This window comes from Macaca nemestrina, chromosome 17, assembly GCF_043159975.1.
Source record: "Macaca nemestrina isolate mMacNem1 chromosome 17, mMacNem.hap1, whole genome shotgun sequence".
Lineage (NCBI taxonomy): Eukaryota > Metazoa > Chordata > Mammalia > Primates > Cercopithecidae > Macaca > Macaca nemestrina.
The window spans coordinates 83591779-83613361 of record NC_092141.1 but is presented as its reverse complement, the minus strand read 5'-3'; positions in this window follow the sequence as shown (position 1 = coordinate 83613361).

Genomic DNA, 21583 nt, shown 5'->3' with positions numbered 1-21583 from the left:
CGAGTTGATTGATAGTGTTCTTCAAATCAACTATATCCTTTATGTATTGTATTCCTGCTAGATCTATCAGTTACTGACAGAGGGTTTTGAATTCTCCATCTCTACAGTGGATTTGTCTTTTTCTCTTTTTATTTCTATTTGTTTTTGCCTCATGTATTTTGACACTGTGTTATCAGGTGCATGTACATTTCTTGGAGAACTAATTCCCTTTGTCATTAGGTAGCGTTCCTGTTTATTCCTAACAATTTTCCCTGTTCTAAGTCTTCTTTGTCTGGAATTAACATCGCTACTCCAGTTTTCTTTTGATCAGTGCTTTGTATAACTTCTTCCATCCCTTTATTTTTAAACTTTGGAGTCTTTATATTTAAAGTATATTTCTGGTAGGCAGCATATAATTGGATCTTCTTCTTTTATCCCTTCTGACAATCTCTGTCCTTTAATTAGTGTATTAAGCCATTCATATTTAAAGTGATTGTTACTATATTTGGATTAATATTGACCATGTTTGTAACTGCTTTTTATTCATTTACAGATGCTACTGCTTCTGCACTCTGAGCAATTTATATGATTTTTAAAAATTCTATCTTCTCTCAGAATATCAGTAAAAAATTCTTCTTAAAAAATTTTAGGCTAGGCACAGTAGCTCACACCTGTAATCCTAGCACTTTGGGAGGCCAAGGTGGGTAGATCACCTGAGGTCACGAGTTTGAGACCAGCCTGGCCAACATAGTGAAACCCTGTCTCTACTAAAAAAAAAAAAAAAAAAAAAATTAGCTGGGTGTGGTGGTGCGTGCCTATAATCCCAGCTACTCAGGAGCCTGAGGCAGGAGAATCACTTGAACCCGGGAGGCAGAGGTTGCAGTGAGCCAAGATTGCTTCATTGCACTCCAGCCTGGGCAACAAGAGTGAAACTTCATCTGAAAAAAAAATTTTAAGCAGTTCTCTTTAGAGTTTACAGGATATTCTCAAAACTAAACTAAATCTACCTTCAAATAACACTATTTCTGCTTCATGTGTAGTGCAGGTGCCTTAAAAACAGTATTCCTGGCCGGGCGCGGTGGCTCAAGCCTGTAATCCCAGCACTTTGGGAGGCCGAGACGGGCAGATCACTAGGTCAGGAGATCGAGACCATCCTGGCTAACACGGTGAAACCCCGTCTCTACTAAAAAATACAAAAAACTAGCCGGGCGAGGTGGCGGGCGCCTGTAGTCCCAGCTACTCAGGAGGCTGAGACAGGAGAATGGCCCGAACCCGGGAGGCGGAGCTTGCAGTGAGCTGAGATCCGGCCACTGCACTCCAGCCTGGGCGACAGAGCGAGACTCCGTCTCAAAAAAAAAAAAAAAACAGTATTCCTGAGTCCTCCCTTCCAGCCTTCTGACATTGCTATCATTTATGTCATTTATCGACATGCTATAATCATTAAATACTGACTACTATTGTTACTTTAAACAGTTATCTTTTAGATCAATTAAGAATAGGAAAAATATGATTTTTATTTGACCTTCATTTATACCTTCTCTGACACCCTTCTTTGCTTCATATAGATCCAGGTTTCTGATATGTGTTACTGTCCTGCTTGAAAAAAATTTTTTTAACGTTTCTTGCAAGGGAAGTCAGCTGATGACAAATTCCTCAGTTGTTTGTCTTATAGTATCTATTTCTTCTTCATTTTTTTAAAGAGATGGTATCTTGCTATGTTGTCCAGGCTGGAGTGAAGTGGCTATTCACAGGTAGGATTATAGTACACTGCAACCCCCAATTCCTGAGCTCATGTGATCCTTTTGCCTCAGCTTCTCAAGTAGCTGGGACTACCAGTGCATAGTACCATACCTGGATAATGTTTTAAGTTTTTCATAGACATGAGCTCTTGCTATGTTGCCTAAGCTCGTCTCGAACTTCTGGCTTCAAAGGATCCTCCTACCTCAGCTTCCCAAAGGGCTAACACTACAGGCACACACTACCATGCCCAGTGCTTCTTCATTTTTGAAGGATAATTTCCCTGGATATAGAATCCTAGGTTGATGGTTTTTCCCGCTAACACTTTAAATATTTTATACTACTGTGTTTTTGCTTGCATACTTTCTTTTTTAAATTATTTTTCTCTAATTTAAAATTTTTATGGATACATACTAGTTGCACGTATTCATGGGGTACATGCTATATTTTTATGTAAGTGTACAATGTGAATGAGCAAATCAGAGTAGCTGGGCTATCCATCACCTTAAACATTTATGATTTCTTTGTTTTAGGAACATTCCAATTTCACTCCTGTAGTTATTTTGAAATATAAATTCAATTATTGTTAACTATAGTCATCCTGTTTTGCTACCAATGCTTGCATACTTTCTGAGGAGAAGTTTACTATAATTTTTTTTTAATTTGAGACGGAGTTTCGTTCTTGTTTCCCAGGATGGAGTGCAATGGTGCAATCTTGGCTCACTGCAACCTTGTCTCCCAGGTTCAAGTGATTCTCCTCCTCAGCCTCCTGAGTAGCTGGGATTACAGGCATGTGCCACCACACCTGGCTAACTTTGTATTTTTAGTAGGGATGGGATTTCTCCATGTTGGTCAGGCTGGTCTCGAACTCCCGACCTCAGGTGATCCGCCCGCCTCGGCTTCTCAAAGTGCTGGGATTACAGGCGTGAGCCACCGCGCCCAGCAGTTTACTATAATTTTCATTCTAGCCCCTCTACAGGAAGACTGCTTTTTCCTCCTTAGGGTTCTTTCAAGATTTTTCTCTGTCTTTGATTTTCCTAGTCATCACCATGAGAACCTGGTGGGGTTCCTGGAGATAAAGTCCATGAAAATGTGGGTATCCACCTAAGACCGACCCCCAGGAATTTCTCACTTTCAAATTAGTCCACACTCAGCCTCCAACAGTTCCTCGAAATTACCGTATAAGTGTTCCTACCAGCTCATGGTTCCAGTGGCTTCTGCTCCAGGTAAGTAGATCTCAGCTGTGACTTTCTGGATGCACCTGTCTCTCCAGATTTCAGAGGAGCAGGTTTCCCTGCAAACTCAGTTCTCTGATGGTCCAAGAAAAGTCATTGATTTTGAGCTTGTTCAGCTTTTTCCTATTGTAAGGAGTGGGGGTGATGACCTCTAGCTCTTCACCTGTCAAAGCTAAAACTAAAAGTCCTTCATTCGGATTAGAGTATTATCTTTCCTGGGAAAAAATACCAAAATTTTTTCAAGCTCTAATCTTTTTTTTTTTTTTTTTGCTTCATGTCCTTTGGACCTTTTTTTTGTGACATTCTAAATTAACACAATAATTTTAAAATTCAAGTTATTCTCATAGTAATTACATTTTGGATTGATATCTTTCTGAGATCTGGGGCCATTCAAGTGTCATTGGTAAGTACATTTGCAGACCATCTCTCAGGATGCGTGGCTCATTCTGCAGGGCTTCTGATCTAAAAGCTTTAGAAGTGACATTTTCTAATCCTGTCTCCATGTGCTAGGGAGGTCATTTGTATGGATAAGGACTGTCTCATGCATGTTCCCCCAAACAGGGAGGGGCAGCTTTCTTGCCAGCTGTTAACTCCCCTCTCCTGTAGCTGCCTCTTGCCTCAGCTCCCTCTGCCTGGGAGATGTTTCTGCATATGGAGTCCTAAGGTGTGTCTCTAAGTTTCCTCTTCCAGTCCTAGTTATCAGGGTGTGAATATTGACTTTCCTGTGTTCAGTTCCTCTTCTTTGTTTGTTTGTTTTTTGAGACAGAGCCTCACACTGTCTCCTGGGCTGGAGTGCAGTGGCATGATCTTGGCTCACTGCAACCTCTGCCTCCTGGGTTTAAGCGATTCTCCTGCCTCAGGCTCCCGAGTAGCTGGTATTACAGGTGCCCACCACCATGCCCAGCTACTTTTTTGTATTTTTAGTAGAGACGGGGTTTCACCATGTTGGCCAGGCCGGTCTCAAACTCCTGCCCTCGTGATTCGCCCGCCTCGGCCTCCCAAAATGCTGGGATTACAGGTGTGAACCACCACACCTGGCCTCCCCTTCTTTGTTTGTATGCTCCATTCCTGCATAACTGCAGCCCAGGGATCAGCAGTTGGAGTTACATGGTTCAGTTGACAGTTTCCTTCTTACGTTTGTGGTTTATAGTCCACATTTCCATTTTAATAGTAGTTTTTGCCCTCCCTGATAAATTAGTCTCTATCAGTATCTCCCTGATATGTGAGATTCTCAATAGTGCTCCCTTTTTCTTTTCTTTTCTTTTCCTTTCTTTCTTTTTCTTTCTTTCTTTTTTTTTTTTTTTTTTTTTGAGATGGAGTTTCATTATTTTTGCCCAGGTTGCAGTGCAATGGTGCAATCTTGACTCAGCAACCTCCGCCTCCTGGTTCAAGTGATTCTCCTGCCTCAGCCTCCTGAGTAGCTGGGACTCTAGGCATGTGCCACTATGCTCAGCTAGTTTTTGTACTTTTAGTTGAGACAGGGGTTTCACCATGTTGGCCAGGCTAGTCTTGAACTCCTGACCTCAGGTGATCCAAAGTGCTGGGATTACGGGCAGGTGCTACTGTGCCTGCCAAGAGTGCTCCTTTACATGTTAATACAGAAGCTTTTAGCCCTTTGAGAATCATCATCACTATGATGGATTCTGTTTCCATATCTGTCATGATGTAAACTGGATAGGTAAATTTTTTTGTTTGTTTCATTTTGAAAATTTTAATCAAAGTAACAAATGCATATTGTCAAAAATTTAAATGGTGTGGAAGGTCTTAGACATCTCTCTTATCCCTACCCCCAGTCCTCCTCCAAGGAAACTTCCCCCTGCCCCTGCTCCTTTTTTTTTTTTTTTTTTTTTTTAGCTCTGTCTGTTTTTGTTCTTATAACACCATTTTTTTTGTCTACCAGTTACAAACATTGTTGACTAGTACCCTTATATTTCCTCTGCACATTCTTTGCAATATAGTTATGCCATCATTTTCTGTTCTTCCACCAGTCGACTCTGCAATTTCACACAACAGACTCCAACCTCCATTCCTTGCTTTGTGAACCATAGATTGTATTTTTGGAGTTGCCAAGGTCTAAGATGAAGCATTAGCATTCCTATCCTTCTTTTCACTTCTTTCCCCTGTCATTTCCCAACCTCTTTCAGATATACTTTTTTAAAAAACCAAGTTTTATTAAATTTAATTAATTAATTAATTAATTTTTGACACAATGTCTCACTCTTGTCACCCAGGCTGGAGTGCAGTGGCACGATCTCAGCTCACTGCCACCTCCACCTCCCGGGTTCAAACGATTCTCCTGCCTCAGCCTCCCGAGTAGCTGGGATTATAGGCACCCACTGCCATACCTTGCTAATTTTTGTATTTTTAGTAGAGACAGGGTTTCACCATGTTGGCCAGGCTGGTCTTGAACTCCTGAACTCAGGTATCCGCCCATCTCGGCTTCCCAGGGTGCTGGGATTACAGGCGTGAGCCACCGTGCCTGACTTTTTAATTTTTTTTTTTTAATTTGAGAATTATTTTGTTGGTAGAAGAGTTGCAAAGTTAGTACAGAGAGCTCCTGTGTATCCCACACCCAGTTTCTCCTGCTAGGAACATCTTACATTATTATGGTGTCTTTGTCACAGCTATGAACCAATACTGATACACTATTACGGAAGTCTATTTTTCCCTTGCCTTTCCTTAGTTTTTACCCAATTTCCTAATTCTGATCCAGGATCTAATTTAAGGTATCACATTACATTCACTCTTTTTTAATAATACATCCAAATAATACATCAAATACATGTATTTTAATAATACATCAAAATCATGGCATCGTTTTAATCTGCACTTTTTTTTATATATACTTACTGTTTTCTCTTAAGTTTATGATTGCCTCTCTTTTTGCTTGTTGAGAAAGAAAATGCATGTCTTCTTTATTATGTTCCTCATATCTTCCAGCTTTCCACTCTTTGGTATGCATTCCATTATTTTCTTGAATCTCAGTGACTTCATGTTCTGATATGGATTGGCTTCTTTGTATTTAGATAATGACTTTGTTTTACTTCTTCCCCCTGAGTTTCTAATTTACTTTTCAAATTTTTTATTTTTGTTTTTATTTTTTGAGACAGGGTCTCACCTTGTCATCAAGGCTGGAGTACAATGGTGCGAACATGGCTTACTGCACCGTTGACCTCCCAGGCTCAAGAGATTCTCCGACCTCAGCCTCCTGAATACCTGGGACCACAGACATGAGCCACCACGCCCAGCTAATTTTTTTGTAGAAATGGAGTTTCACCATGTTGCCCAGGCTGGTCTTGAACTCTTGAGCTCAAACAATCATCTTCCTTTGGCCTCCCAAAGTGCTGAGATTACAGGCATGAGCCACTGTTCCTGGCTCTAATTTGTTTTTAAACATTGAATTCAGGGCCTTCAACAGATGCTCAAGGCTCGTTTTCTAAGCTCTCATCTACATCATCTCACAAACCTCTCTGACACAGTGTTCTATCTGTTTATTCTGAGAACTGGTTGTTTTCCGGGCCTGCTGCGTAGCTATAGCTCTGACATTTTCCTTTAGTTCTATTCTTACACAGATTCAGTATTTCTGTGGCTCATTTATTCTGCTTTATTGGTCTACTCTCTCATGAACTTGGTTTACTTTTCTTGCTTTATTCCTCATGAATAAGTATTCAAAGAAGTGACTTAAGAATTTACATAAATAATTGCTTAAGAAAGGGAGCATGGGAGGTGAACTTCCTGACTCTTTACATATCTGAAAATGTGTTTGCTCTGCTCCTACTCAATTTTGGCTGGATTTGGAATTCCAGGTTGAAAGCTCCTTCTCGAGGGTTTGAAGACATCACTGCATTGTCTTCCTGGGTACTCTTAGGAGCTAACATTGCTGATTGAAGTGCTGCTCACAGAAAGTCTTTTGCCAGATTAATTCCTCTGCCTTTGGGGATGGTCTATTTTAGTATTTATTTTTTTGTTTTGGAAGCTTTGCTTTTCTATTCTTTTTGCTTCGCTTCGCTTCTCTTCTTTCTTTCTTTCTTTCTTTCTTTCTTTCTTTCTTTCTTTCTTTCTTTCTTTCTTTCTTTCTTTCTTTGTCTCTTTCTTTCCTCTCTGTCTCTTCTTTCTCTCTCCTCTTTCTTTCTTTTCTTTCTTTCTTTTTTTCTTTCTCTTTCTCTCTCTTCCTTCATTTCCTTCCTTCCTTCCTTCCTTCCTTCCTTCCTTCCTTCCTTCCTTCCTTCCTTCCTTCCTTCTTTCCTCCCTACTTCCCTCCCTCTCTCTCTCTTTCTCTCTTTTTCTTTCTTTCCTGCTTCTCTCTTTTTGCCGGAGTGCAGTAGTATGACCTCGGCTCACTGCAACCTTCGCCTCCCAGGTTCAAGCGATTCTCCTGCCTCAGCCTCCCAAGTAGTAGTTGGGATTACAGACGCATGCCACTATGCCTGGCTAATTTTTGTATTTTTAGTAGAGATGGGGTTTCACCATGTTAGCCAGGATGGTCTTGAACTCCTGACCTCAGGTGATCCCCTCGCCTCAGCCTCCCAAAGTTCTCATATTACAGGCATGAGCCACTGCTCCTGGCCTCTAAAATCTTTTCTTAATCTATGGTTTTCTGATATTCTGCATGAATTTATATAACCATACGCCTATTTACATCTATTGTGCTGGGTACTCAGTCTACCCTTTCAATTTGAAGATGTGTGTCTCCTTTCCTCTCTGGGAAATTCTCTTCCTTTAATTTTTTTCTCCCCTTAATTGTTACTACTATTTTCTGAAGTTCCCAAGTAGTCAGATATTATCATTTTCCATCTCTTTGTCTTTTTTGCACTATGAACTAGGATATTTCCTTACTCTCATCTTTAAAATCCTTACAATGCATTACTTTTTAGCAAAATTCTTTTCAGTTTCCAAGAATTATATTTTTGTTTCCCAGGTGCGGTGGCTCATGCCTAATCCCAGCACTTTGGGAGGCTGAGGTGGGCAGATCACTTGAGGTCAGGAGCTCCAGACCAGCCTGGCCAACATGGTGAAACCCTGTCCCTACTAAAAATACAAAAATTAACCAAGTGTGGTGGAGTGTGCCTGTAATTGTAACTACTTGGGAGGCTGGGGCAGGAAAATCGCTTGAACCTGGGAGGTGGAGGTTGCAGTGAGCCGAGATCGCGCCACTGCACTCCAGCCTGGGAGACAGAGTGAGACTCTGTCTCAGAAAAAAAAAAACCCAAAAAAAACAACACACACACACACACACACACACACACACACACACACACACATACATATATATATATTTGTTCTCATTTACATTTTAAAAAATTGTGGTAAAATATACGTAATATAAAATATACCATTTTAACCATTTTAAAGTCTACAGTTCAGTGGTGTTAAGTGCATTTACATTGTTTTACAACTCATCTCCAGAATTCTTTTTGTTTTGTGAAACTAACGCTCTATACCCGTTAAACAACATCTCCTTATTCCCCTTCCAACCAGCCTCTGGCAACCACTATTCTACTCTCAGTGTCTATATGCCTTTGGCTAATCTAGGTATCTCATAGGAGTGGAATATCACAGGAAATATAGGTATCTTATACGAGTGGAATCACACAGCATTTTTCTTCTTGTAACTACCTAATTTCACTTAGCATAATGTTCTCAAGGTTCATCCATGTTGTAGCATGTGTCAGAATTTCATTTATTTCTAAGGCTGAACTATATTATATTTGAGAAAACTATATTATATATTAATATATAATATTACATAGGATGGCTTCTTTGTATTTAGATAACTTTCTTTTTCTTATAGTATAGTATATATTTTTTCCTAAATACAATATATTAAATACAATATGTTATATTGTAATCTTAGAAAGAATACAATACAATACAATACAATACTATTGTAGTCTTTCTTTTTTCTTTTTTTGAGACAGAGTCTTGCTCGGTTGCCCGTGTAGTGGCGCAATCTCAGCTCAAAGCAACATTTCTCCCATGATTATGCTCTGGGGTGTTGGAATGGGTGAGGGGTGCACTGCAGGGAAGGCAGCCTCCATATGCAGCCACCTGTCCCCTCCCCCTCTGGCATGCTTGGATGGGGATGGAGGTTTTGAGTTGTATTGACCTAGGAGGAACAATGGTGCTGTCTCCTTCCTTGGGGCTTTGGAGAAGATCTGTTCATTTATTCTTCATTCATTCATTCATTCATTGATCCATTCATTCATTCTTAGCCAGGTACTGTGCTAGGCACTCAGGATAAATAGACAAAAGAGCTACAGTTCCTGACTCTAAACAACTGACAGTCTACCACTTGTGGCTAACGGGTGCAGAAAGATCATATCATGGGATAAGGGTCATGATGGTGCATGAGGGAGGCAGTGCAGTGCAGTGGCTGAAAGCTCAAGCTTGGATCCAGCAGACTCGGGTTGCATCCTGACTCCACTGCGTGCCATGTGTGCAGCTTTGTTTATTATTTCATGTTGCTAATGTTCACTTTCCTCTTTCAAAGTGTCATTATGAGGATTAAATGAAAGAATGCGGCTGGGCCCGATGGCTTAAGTCTGTAATCCCAGCCCTTTGGGAGGCTGAGGCAGGTGGATCACCTGAGGTCCAGAGTTCGAGACCAGCCTGGCCAACATGATAAACCTCATCTCTACCAAAAATACAAAAATGAGCCGGACGTGGTGGTGTGCGTTTGTAATCCCAGCTACTTGGGTGGCTGAGGCATGATAATCGCTTAAACCCTGGAGTCAGGGGCTTCAGTGAACCGAGACTGCTCTACTGCACTTCAGTCTGGGTGACAGAGCGAGACCCTGTCTCTAAAAAAAGAAAAAAAAAAAAAAAAAAGAGTGCACGGTAAGTGCCTGGTATATACTGAGTGCTCAATATAGGAGCTGTCATTGTGAATAATATGGGCTGAGCGTGCCAGAAGTCTGGAGGAGAGGATGACCACTTGCTCTGCCTGGAGGTGAGGAGGAAGGTGGGACTTGGGGAGGGCTTCACCTAGGAAGTGGCCGCTAGGCACCAACATTTCCTTCCCTAGAAAAGTCCCCCAGTGATACCTTCTCCTGTCCCAGCACCCCAAGGAGCCACATTTTTGACCATTGAAAAGCAGCCTCTAATAAGAGAGAGCCTCTGTAAGGCTGCCCAGGCCCTGCCCATGATGCCAGTTTTCTGCTGCCATGTTGTTTGCACCATTGGGTGCTTTCTGGGAGATACAAGGATGCATGACGAACAAGTGAACCTTTATTGTGACATCAATGTGTCACATGATGTCATAGACTCTTTTGCAAGCATTATCTACTTAATCTTATCCAATTCTCCCCTGGAGGAGGCTCTAATTCTTCCCATTTTATAGATCATGAAAGCGAGCCTCTGGGACAGTAAGTTAATCACCAAGATCCTGCAGATGGCAGACAGAGCCAAGATTCAGTCCCTAGTGGTCTGGCCCCATGTTGATACACTTTCCGCCATCCTGCAGCTGCCTTCTGCTGGTAGAATCATCAGCCGAGAGCTGTGGCTCAGGAGGGGACTGTGGAGGTTTGTTTGGTGCTTTTAGCTCCATAGTTGGAAAAACTCTTTGGCACACAGAACTTCGTAGACACTAAGTTCCAGCCTATCCTGCCACTCAGTCAGGATCAAGAGGAGGAGACGCCAAGGGGATCTGTCTCTCCAGAAGTGTACAGAAAGTGCTCGGTGACATCGCCATATCTGCCCCAACACCGTAATTCCTGGGACATACAATAGCCACTCTTACCTGGAACCTGTGGCATTAAGACCACCCCCATGGGGCCAGTCGCGGTGACTCATGCCTGTAATCCCAGCACTTTGGGAGGCTGAGGTGGGCAGATCACCTGAGGTCAAGAGTTCGAGACCAGCCTGGCCATCATGGTGAAACCCCGTCTCTACTAAAAATACAAAAAATTAGCCAGGCATAGTGGTGGGCACCTGTAATTCCAGCTACTCTGGAGGCTGAGGCAGGAGAATCGCTTGAGCCTGGGAGGTGGAGGTTGCAGTGAGCTGAGATCAAGCCACTGCACTCCAGCCTGAGTGACAGAGCAAGACTCAATCTCAAAAAAAAAAAAAAAAAAAAAAAAAGAAAAAGAAAAAGAAAAAGAGAGAGAGACTGTCCCCATGGACTAGACTCCAGGAGCTTGTGGTCCTTCTTGGTTTTGGTTTTTGTGTTTTTGAGATTGAGTCTGTCTCTGTTGCTCAGGCTGGTGTGCAGTGGAGTGATCACAGCTCACTGCAGCCTCGACATCTTAGACTCAAGCGATCCTCCCACCTTAGCCTTCCAAGTAGCTGGGATTTCAGCCTGTGGTCCTTCCAATGGTCATCAGCGTGGTAGTGCTCTCCTGTAGCACAGAGCACAGCAGCTACAGGCTGTGGGGGAAGCTGCGCGTCCAGGAAGGCTCCTTCACTGAGTGCCAGGCTCTTTGCAGCTCGCTGCCTCCTCCTTGTGGACATTTGTCTCCAGCAGGGTCTCAGAACTTGGTGACTGTGTCATGGGAGAATGGATAAACTCAACATCCCCAGGGAGGAGGAACTTCTACTGCCCAGTCTTCAGAGGGAGCCAGTAGAAATTATAAAAAGCCAGCAAAATTTACCTGGACTTCTCTCAGCCACTCTTTCTGCTCTGTTTCTTCTCTCTCATGTGGTATAGCCCTCTTTCCATGTGAGAAATATACTTCTAGGAGAGAAGATACGTCATTGACATCGTACTGTGATTTTAAATGCACATGTCACCTTTGGGGAAGCATTTGCGTTTCAGGTTTTCTCCTGGACTGTGGGTGTTACAGGTGTTTTATTATTATTTTTTTTTCCATAGCAGCAGCAGGTGTGTGTGCATGCATGCATGTGTGCTCTCTGTGTGGGAGGCATCATAGTTTTGAGAGCCTTTGCTGAAGTCACACTTCACTTGGCCATGGAATCCCCTCTTAACTAACCTGCCCTGCTTGCAGTGATCAGTGGGTTCAAGTTCATGTATTCTCTCTGGGTTCCTTTGTGCTGTCATTTGTGATTGTTTTCTTCAAGGCACACAGCTGAGGATCAAAACTGGGAAGATAATTCAATCCCTCCTTCCAAGAGCTGATAATGCATCATGCCACATCATTTCCTCATCTGTTAACCTAGCTTTTCTTTAAATTGGACCTCAGGATGCACAGAATTGGGTTAATCATCATAATGGAATTCTGACACACTCATCATTCACCCACGGACAGTCCACTTTCATTCATTCGTTTATTCCAATGTAATAAGGCCCTGTAAACTCAAAGCAAAAGCTAGGGCCTTGGCAATAACTTACGTTTAACCATATCCTCCTCCCACCCCACTCCCCAAATTGGGAATCATTCTGATTCCTCTGTCCATCAATCCTTTGTTTTCATTTTTAGGTAGTTTTATTGCATCTATATGCATTCCTAAAGATGCATTTTTAAAATTTTAGTTTTTTCTTTTTTTTTTTTTTCAGATGGAGTCTCTCTGTGTTGCCCAGGCTGGAGTACAGTGGCGCGATCTTAGCTCGCTGCAACCTCTGCCACCCGGGTTCAAGCGATGCTTCTGCCTCAGCCTCCTAAGAAGCTGGGACTGCAGGCATGTGCCACCATGCCTGGCTAATTTTTATATTTTTAGTAGAGATGAGGTTTCACCATGTTGGCCAGGCTGGTCTTGAACTCCTGACCTCAGGTAATCCACCTTCCTTGGCCTCCCAAAGTGTTAGGATTACGGGTGTGAGCCACTGCACCGGGCCTTTTCTTTCTTTTTGTAGAGATGGGATCTTGCTATGTCGCCCAGGATGGTCTTGAACTCCTGGGCTTAAGCCATCCTCCTGCCTCTGCCTCCCTAAATGCTGGGATTACAGGTGTGAGCCAATGTGCCTGGCTGGTTGCTTTTTTGATTTAAGATTACATTGCTTAGATTCTTCTGTATTGTGTGGCATGTTTGTTGTTTTGACTGCTGCATAATGTTCTGCGGAGTGAATAGCCCACATTTCTTTAATCTGTTCTTCCACTGAAGGGCATGTGGGCTGTGCCGGGTTTTTATCTGCTGTGACCAGCACTGCAGGGAACTTTCACGTACATGTCTCTTGTCGTCTGTGTGCAAGAGTTTCTCTCCATTTTCCCATGTGAGAAGTGTTAGTTAATTTATTTATTTAGAGACAGAGTCTCGCTCTGTTGCCCAGGCTGGAGTGCAGTGGTATGATCTCAGCTCACTGCAACCACCACCACCTCCCAGGTTCAAGCAGTCTTCCCACCTCAGCCTCCCAAGTAGCTAGGACTACAGGTGTGCACCACCATCCCCAGCCAATTTTTTTGTATTTTTAGTATAGTCGGGGTTTTTTCACATTGCCCAGGCTGGTCTCAACCTCCTGAGCTCAGGCAGTCCGCTTGCCTCTGCCTCCCGTAGTGCTAGGATACAGGTGTGAGCCACCGCATCCAGCCAGAAGCATTTACTTAAGGTCAGCTGCATGTGTTGCCTATGCTCAGGTCACACATGCCTGGGTGGTGGGGCTGCGGGGCTCTGCAGGAAAACCATGTGAGTTATGGAGAGGAACCTGGGATTTTTGGCTTAGACAAATGTGTTTCAAGGTCTACCTGAGCTACTTTTAAGTTATTTGACTTGGACCACTTTCTTGACTCCTTTGAGTTGCAGTTTTCATATTTTAAAAATGGAGTCCGGGCATGGTGGCTCATGCCTGTAATCTCAACGCTTTGGGAGGCCGAGACAGGCAGATCACCTGAGGTCAGGAGTTCAAGACTAGCCTGGCCACCATGGTAAAACCCTGTCTCTACTAAAAATACAAAAATTAGCCAGGCGTGGTGGCACGCACCTGGAGTCCCAGCTACTGGGGAGGCTGAGGCAGGAGAATCGCTTCAGCTCGGGAGGTGGAGGTTGAAGTGAGCTGAGATTGCAAAACTGTACCCCAGCCTGGTAGACAGAGTGAGACTTTGTTGGAAAAATAAAAAAGAATAAGGTACAAGAAACAAGGAGAAGTCAAAGCACAGCTGGGAGGAGGCACTGCAGCCCAGGAGCAGGCCTGCACAGCAGGTAAGCATGTCTACTTTAAAGTCAGCACACCAGGCTCACATGCACCAGAGCACTTCACTTACTAGCTTATGACCTGAGGCACACACTTAACGTTTGGAGTCTGTTTCCCTCTGGTCGGTGGTAATTGCACTGAGCTCTGAGGGCTTTTGGGTGGCTTTGATGAGATCATCCATCCATCCTTGTCCTGGTGCCTGGGATACTTAGTCAATGTGAGCTGCTGTTGCAGACCTGGGACTAGCATGCACTCCGTACAGACTGAGTGTCACCAGGGTGGGACACTGCAGAGGAGATTCAATATCAGATTCAGCATATTAATATTATTTAACATAATAAGGAACATACTACTATTTCCCTTTACAGACTTCAAATATCAGGTATCAAAAATACAGATTTCCACAGACTTTCTTTTTTTCTTTGAGACAGAGTCTTGCTCTGTCACCAGGCTGGAGTGCAGTGGCGCCATCTCGGCTCACTGCAACCTCCACCTCCCAGGTTCACGCCATCCTCCTGTCTCAGCCTCCTGAGTAGCTGGGACTATAGGTGCCCGCCACCACACCCAACTAAGTTTTTGTATTTTTAGTAGAGATGGGGTTTCACTGTGTAGTCCAGGATGGTCTCGATCTCTTGACCTCAAGTGATCCGCCTGCCTTGGCCTCCCAAAGTGCTGGAATTACAGGTGTGAGCCACTGTGCCTGGCCCAGACTTTCTTATTCAGAATATCCTGGGGTGAGGCTTGGGGGTTTGCATTGTTATAAGGTTCTAAGAGTGACTCTGACATGAAGACAAGTTCAGGAACTCCTGAACTGATGACATCAACCAATGTGCCCTGGAAAACCATTCAGAAAGAGCTTTAGTTTCCCAAGAGAGATGAAGAAGAACTTTAGTTGAGCGGGAGAAGAGCAGTGGACAGAATTAAAAAGAGAACCTAGACTTATTAGGGGAGAAGGAAGGACATGACCTAGACCGCCACATTGCACGTTCGTGTAGAAGACGGTGTTAATGACCCCAGTGTCATCTGCAGAGCACAGCATGGTGCCGTCTGAAATGGGGTCTCCTAAAACTGTGCAACATATTCCAGTGTCGGCCGGGCGCGGTGGCTCAAGCCTGTAATCCCAGCACTTTGGGAGGCCGAGACGGGCGGATCACAAGGTCAGGAGATCGAGACCACAGTGAAACCCCGTCTCTACTAAAAATACAAAAAATTAGCCGGGCGCGGTGGCGGGCGCCTGTAGTCCCAGCTACTCAGGAGGCTGAGGCAGGAGAATGGCGGGAACCCGGGAGGCGGAGCTTGCAGTGAGCCGAGATCGCGCCACTGCACTCCAGCCTGGGCAACAGCGTGAGACTCCGTCTCAAAAACAAAACAAACAAACAAACAAAACAAACAAACAAAAAAAAACATATTCCAGTGTCAACACCAGGAACAACATCTATTTATATTGTTTACAGTGTTTCCCTCTAGAGCCAGACTGCTTAGGTTTGAATCTAGATTCATCCCTTACTGACTCTGTCACTACAACTTCTGTTTGTGTCAATTACCTCATCTGTAAAATAGGGATAATAATAATGTATATCTCAGGTTGTTTTAAGGGTAAAGTGGGTTAATATGGAGGGCTTAATAAAAAGGCTTCGAATAGTGTCCCCACTTAGACAGTGATATGTAGGTGTTGACTATTGCCTTCATCTTTGTCTTTGTCTTCATCGTCATCATCATCGTCACTATTCTGCCACAAATTCCACTTATTATAGAAGTGCATCTAAATGCGCTTCATCTAAAATGCAAGCAGCACTATTAAGAAAAAGAATAGGAGAGGGATAACTATTGTTTTCCTATCCCTAATATTTCAAGTAAGAAAAGATGCAATTTCTCAGTACAATAAAAACATGGAAAATATTGCTGGTTATCCTCCAGCTCTCCCCTGTTCAGTAATGGAAGTTTTGGCTGGGCACAAAATTTAAAAACATTTCTCAGCCTCCTTTGCAGGGAAGTGTGGTGACATAACTGAATTCTGGCCAATGGGATGTGAGAGCAGAAGTCAAGCCCAGAGAGATATTGGAGCACAGCCTCCTCTTCCTCTCTTCCCTTCCTCTGGGTGGGATGTAGGAGTGGTGGTGGGTGCTGGAGCAGCCATCCGACACTGAGATGGAAGCCTGGTGCTGGATGGTAGAGCCATGGGCTGGAAGAAACCTGAGGCTGTGGAACTGCCATATCAGCCTTGGACTGCTTACCCCTGAATGTTGGAGGGAAAATAAATAGATTCCTATCTTGTGTATGCCCTACATAAGTAGGCTTTCAATACAGTAGATGAATGAGTATTCTAGATAATAGAGTTGTTACATGTATAAGGAATAAATGTTCTACCAGGTGGCCAAAAGAGCAAAGGAATAGGGAGAGATGGAAGACAAATCCTTATTTGAATGATGTAAAGTAAGAGACATAGGGAAGGAGGGAACAGGGCTGATCTAGGGTGAGGTGATGGAGGTGTCTACGGACAGTCACTCTCAGGGTCATGCCTGCACCTAGGGAAGCCTCCTTAGATTTTGTGCCCTAGGTGCCTCTCTTGCCTTGCTGTGGTCTGGACCACGGAAAGGAGAGAAGATGGGCAGTAGAGGGATAGGAGCTGAAGAAGAGGGATAGGGGTAATGTGAAGAGAGAGGAGAGGATGGGGATGGATTTCAGGAAAGAGGAATCAAAGGAGAAGAAAGGAAGAGGGGAAAGGGGAAAGAAAAAAGTAAAAAGTAACCTTCAAGTTAGTGGTTCAACGTGGTAAGTTTTTAATTCAGAGAGACTATTTCTTTACACCTAATATTTTAGAAGTGGGAACAGATGGAAGATCTTATTTTCATCTTCCTGCCCTAAAAATTAGGCCATAGGCAGGGGAAAAATATTGCACTCAACAGGAAGAATGTGACAAAGTACAGTGCCTTGTGATAGTCAGGTGTGTGTCAGCAGCGCCAGTGCAGCACAGCCAGGTTTGAAGTGAGGTCACTAGCAGTGGATGTGGCTGAACCAGAGGGAAACCTACTTTTAAGACAAGTTATGAGAATGGGCCTTTGGTCCCATTTCCAGAAGGCCACATCGCGGGTGTCCTAGCTGCCCTGTGCTGCTCTATCAGCTATGGCATCAGGATCTGCCTGGTAATTAGTGGCTGTGAGACACACTAAATACAGCCAGCCTCAAATAGTCTCCCAGAGTCTAGCACTGTCTGCCTTTTACACACCCAGCCATTTCATAACCTCATTGTCAGTCCTGCAGTTTGCTACAGCATGAAGCAGAGAAGGGGAGATTTGGACTCCAGAGAGGGACCATCATAGGGAGCAGACACCCTGAATGTTGCAATTATCTAGAATTGCTGTTTGGTCCAAAACAGCAATGGTTATACCTGTAAACTTAACTGAGATAGGGCTTTATTTCCTTCAGAGAGCTGGGAGACAGTGTTGGTAGAATGGAGGTAGGTGATTGGTAGAAATAGAAGGAGAGAGCACTCATTTTTCTTAGGGGAAGGCTGTAAGTCTGGGAGGAGCTGACCTCTGTTGCTCTATCATCTCCCTCTGGATAAATTACTCCATTACTGGCCAGGCGCGGTGGCTCACGCTTGTAATCCCAGCCCTTTGGGAGGTTGAGGCTGGCAGATCACAAGGTCAGGAGTTCGAGACCAGCCTGGCCAAGAGACAAGCCTGACCAATATGGTGAAACCCTATCTCTACTAAAAATACAAAAGTTAGCTGGGCATGGTGGCAGGTACCTGTAATTCCAGCTACTTGGGAGGGGTGAGACAGGAGAATTGCTTGAACTCGGAAGGCGGAAGTTGCGGCGAGTTGAAGATCGTGCCATTGCACTCTAGCCTGGGCGACAGAGTGAGACTCCGACTCAAAAAAAAAAAAAAAAAAAGTGTACTCCTTTACTTTAGCGGACCAGTGGAGAAGGAGCAGAAAGAATGGGTGAGAACGTGAGCTTGAGTCAGGCCTGTGTGATACATTGTAAGTATTAGCTATTATTATTAGAAATAGTTTCTTATAGTGTATAGCATGGACATTTAATGTGACATTGGATTAAGTAACAGGGGATTGCATGTAAAGGGTTTAATGTCAAGGGAGGTCTGATCTATAAACCCGTGTGGTTAAGGTGGAAGGGACTGTCCCCTTTGCCTCTCCTGCTTCCTCTTCTACCACTGTCCCACCCTCCCTAACTACTTTCTTCAAGAACTACCCTCAGGTTGCATTTGCTGCTCTTCACCGGGCTTCCACTTCTACCCTCCACGGAAATGGCATTTGCAGAGACCACCATTGCCCCTCCTGCTTCCAGACCCCTGGGCTATTCTCCTTTGCATGTTTTCCTGGACTTCGATGCTGGTGGGTACTCCCTCCTCCTCCAAACTCCAGCCTTCTTGGCTCCCATGGCTCTGCGCTCTTTGGATTTTCCACCTATATGATTTTTAGCCATTTCCTCTTTTCTTCCTGGATTCCTTGTCTTCTTTTCATTCTTTAAATTATGTTTACACCCAGCGTTCTGCCCTGCTTTCTTCTTTTCCTTCTATACACTCACCGGGTGGTTGCAGCCACTTTCGTGATTTCAATTCCTGCTTAGGATCAGTGACTGCTCTTAGGCTCAGATATCCCCCAACGGCATGGCTGCAATGCAGGGGGTGTGCTGCCACTTTCACTGACCCTGGACACAATGGAATGGTCCAGGCACTTGATGAAAGTCAGGCCAGTCTCAGTTCTTCCCAGGCAGGATTTCTTTTTTCTTTTAACTGAGGCTAAGGAAGGGAGTAAGGCTTTCTCTGGGAATAAAACTCCTAAGATGGAAAACGTGAGAGATGTCAGCGGCCATATTTCCCTCCTCTTGGAGAAAGCTGTCTCCAGGGTGAGAGAATAGAGCCCAGAGAGGACAAGGAAGAGAGAATCTAGGGGCTGTTTGATTGCCTGGTTCCAGTTGACCCTGACACCTAACAGGATCCTTGCCTTTCCCATGGATTTTCTTTGAATGATGGGCGATAGCCTTGTATTCCTCTAACGTATGTTCCCTTTTGCCTAAGTGTGTTCTAGGTAGGTTCATAGATCCGTGCCTTGTCCTCTGGATAAATGGTGACTGAACAGGCACAGTGATGAGACACAAGCACTCAGAGTGTGCTGAGAATCTACCATAGGCCCCGGTGCTTGGCCTGGAGCTGCAGAGAAGCCTTCTAAGGTATTTTTTTTAAAATCCCGAAAGCACTGGCTTTCATTTTCCTTCTTATCTCCAGAGATGCCTCATGCTTTAAGCCTCGTGAGACACAAACATCAATCAACATTAATCCTGAGATACTGCCCTGGGCCAGATACGACGGGATGCATTTTATCAACCTCTTAATTTAGTGTATGTTTTAGGTAGAAGCCAGACAGGACAGATTTTCCCCAATCTATCAATTCCTGCTACTGCTTCTTTTTGGAAAATCAACTCTGAATCCCACCCCCACAAAAAATTCGGGGGTTTTTAACCTGAAATCTTGGAGGTGAAAGGGTGCCAAGAAATTAGCTGATTCAAGGAAGATGGCCATGATGGAAAAAAGGGGACAATTTGCATAATAGGATCTCAATTTCAGAAAAAAGATACATACCCAGGATAAATAGTTTTCTTGAATGAATGAATGAATGAATGAATGAACAAATACCCAAAAAACAAAAGCGCGAACACACACAATCTGTTAAGTCTGCCTGGGAAGCCCAGTCTTCCCTGCTCTCTTGAGGCTCTGCAAGAAGCAGTTATGCAACATCCACTCCGTGCCCAGCACCTTCTAGGCACAATATTAAAGAAGTGCAGGGGCCAGGCATGGTGGCTCATACCTGTAATCCCAGCACTTTGGGAGGCCGAGTTGGGTGGATCACAAGGTCAGGAGTTTGAGACCAGCCTGGCCAATATGGTGAAACCCTGTCTCTACTAAAAATACAAAAATTAGCTGGGCATGGTGGAGGACACCTGTAGTCCCAGCTACTCAGGAGGCTGAGGCAGGACAATCGCATGAACCCAGGAGGTGGCAGTTGCAGTGAGCTGAGATCACACCACTGCACTCCAGCCTGGGTGACAGAGAGAGACTCCGTCAAAAAAGGAAGAAGAAGAGCAGGGCAGTGTGACATTTGCCACCCAGGTTCAGGTCCAGGGTCTGCCAGCCATGGCCAGAGACATAATAATTGCTAACAATTACTAAGTTTACTTTGTTTCAGAGACTACTTTAGATGCTTTCTGTTATTACTTTACTTAAATCTCATGCAAGTCAAATAAAGTATGTATTATTATTATCCAGATCCATAAACTATATGGCACAATCATACATTTCTGGTACCTCCTAGGAGGGCCACCACACTCTGAAACTCCTTTCTTTTCTATTTTTCGGAGATGGAGTCTCACTCTGTCACCCAGGCTGGAGTATAGTGGTGCAATCTCAGCTCACTACGATCTCCACCTCCCAGGTTCAAGCAGTTCTCCTGCCTCAGCCTCCCAAGTAGCTGGGATTACAGGTGCCCACAACCATGCCCAGTTGATTTTTTTTTTTTTTTTTTAGTATTTTTAGTAGAGAGGTAGTTTCACCATGTTGGCCAGGCTGGTCTCGAACTCCTGATCTCAAGTGATTAGCCTGCCTTGGACTCCCAAACTGCTAGGATTACAGGCATGAGCCACTGCACTTGGCCTGGAACTCCTTTCCAAACCTAAGTTTAGATTTCCAATGCCACTGAAATCTCACCTAAATTCAGGGCAATCAGTGGGAGAAGCTTCTACACACCCCAAATCTCAGGCTATCTCTCCATCTCCTTCCCTTGGCCAAGTGGCAGCCTCCCAAGGACAGCCACAAGGTACCCAGAGTCCAGCTACAGAGTCCACTGGCTCTGTGTGAGTCCTGGAGATAAAGGACACCACCGTTCCCTCTTAGATGCCCCAGGCTAAATGGACCCAGCAAAGCCTGGCCCAGCAGCTCAAACTGCTGTCTGTAGGGAAGCTGGCTGAAAGAGTTCCGGGGCAGGATCCGTATCTTATCTGTCCTGCAAATCCAGAGCTGTGGGTGCCAGGAGCCAAAGCCTCATTTCTGAGCCTGCTTTGTGCCCGGGCTTAGCCCAGATCCTAAAAGTCAGGAGATGAAGCAATGGCCATCATTCTTCTGGACTCAACTGCATGTTTGAGAACTAAGATGCCAGGACTCGCAGTGACAGGAGAGGCAGCATGCAGTCACCCAGTGCACAGCAGCTGCACCCTGAGGCTGGTGTGTCTGAGAGCTGCAGACCCTACAGATCCCACAGGGAAGGAGGGGGATGGGGGGTAGGGGAGGGTAGCAGTTGAGGAGGGCTCCCACTGCCTCACTGAAGCCCGAAACCCAGCATCCAGTGGGTGATAGCACCTGGCACGTTGCATTTCCCAGAGATGGAAAAATCTACTTTTTTCCCCTCCAATCACTTGGAGGTGCACCTGGAAAAGTGAGTTGAGAAGGGTGGGGGCTGAGCCTGGGCTTCCTGGGCTATTGCAGCCACTGAGTACTGAGTGAACAGTGACGGCTGATGAGAGAGGGAAGCGAGGGTTGGGGTGCGTGCACCAGGCTTTCACCGCTCCAGAGCTGAGCTGCTCCAGAGCTTGTCTC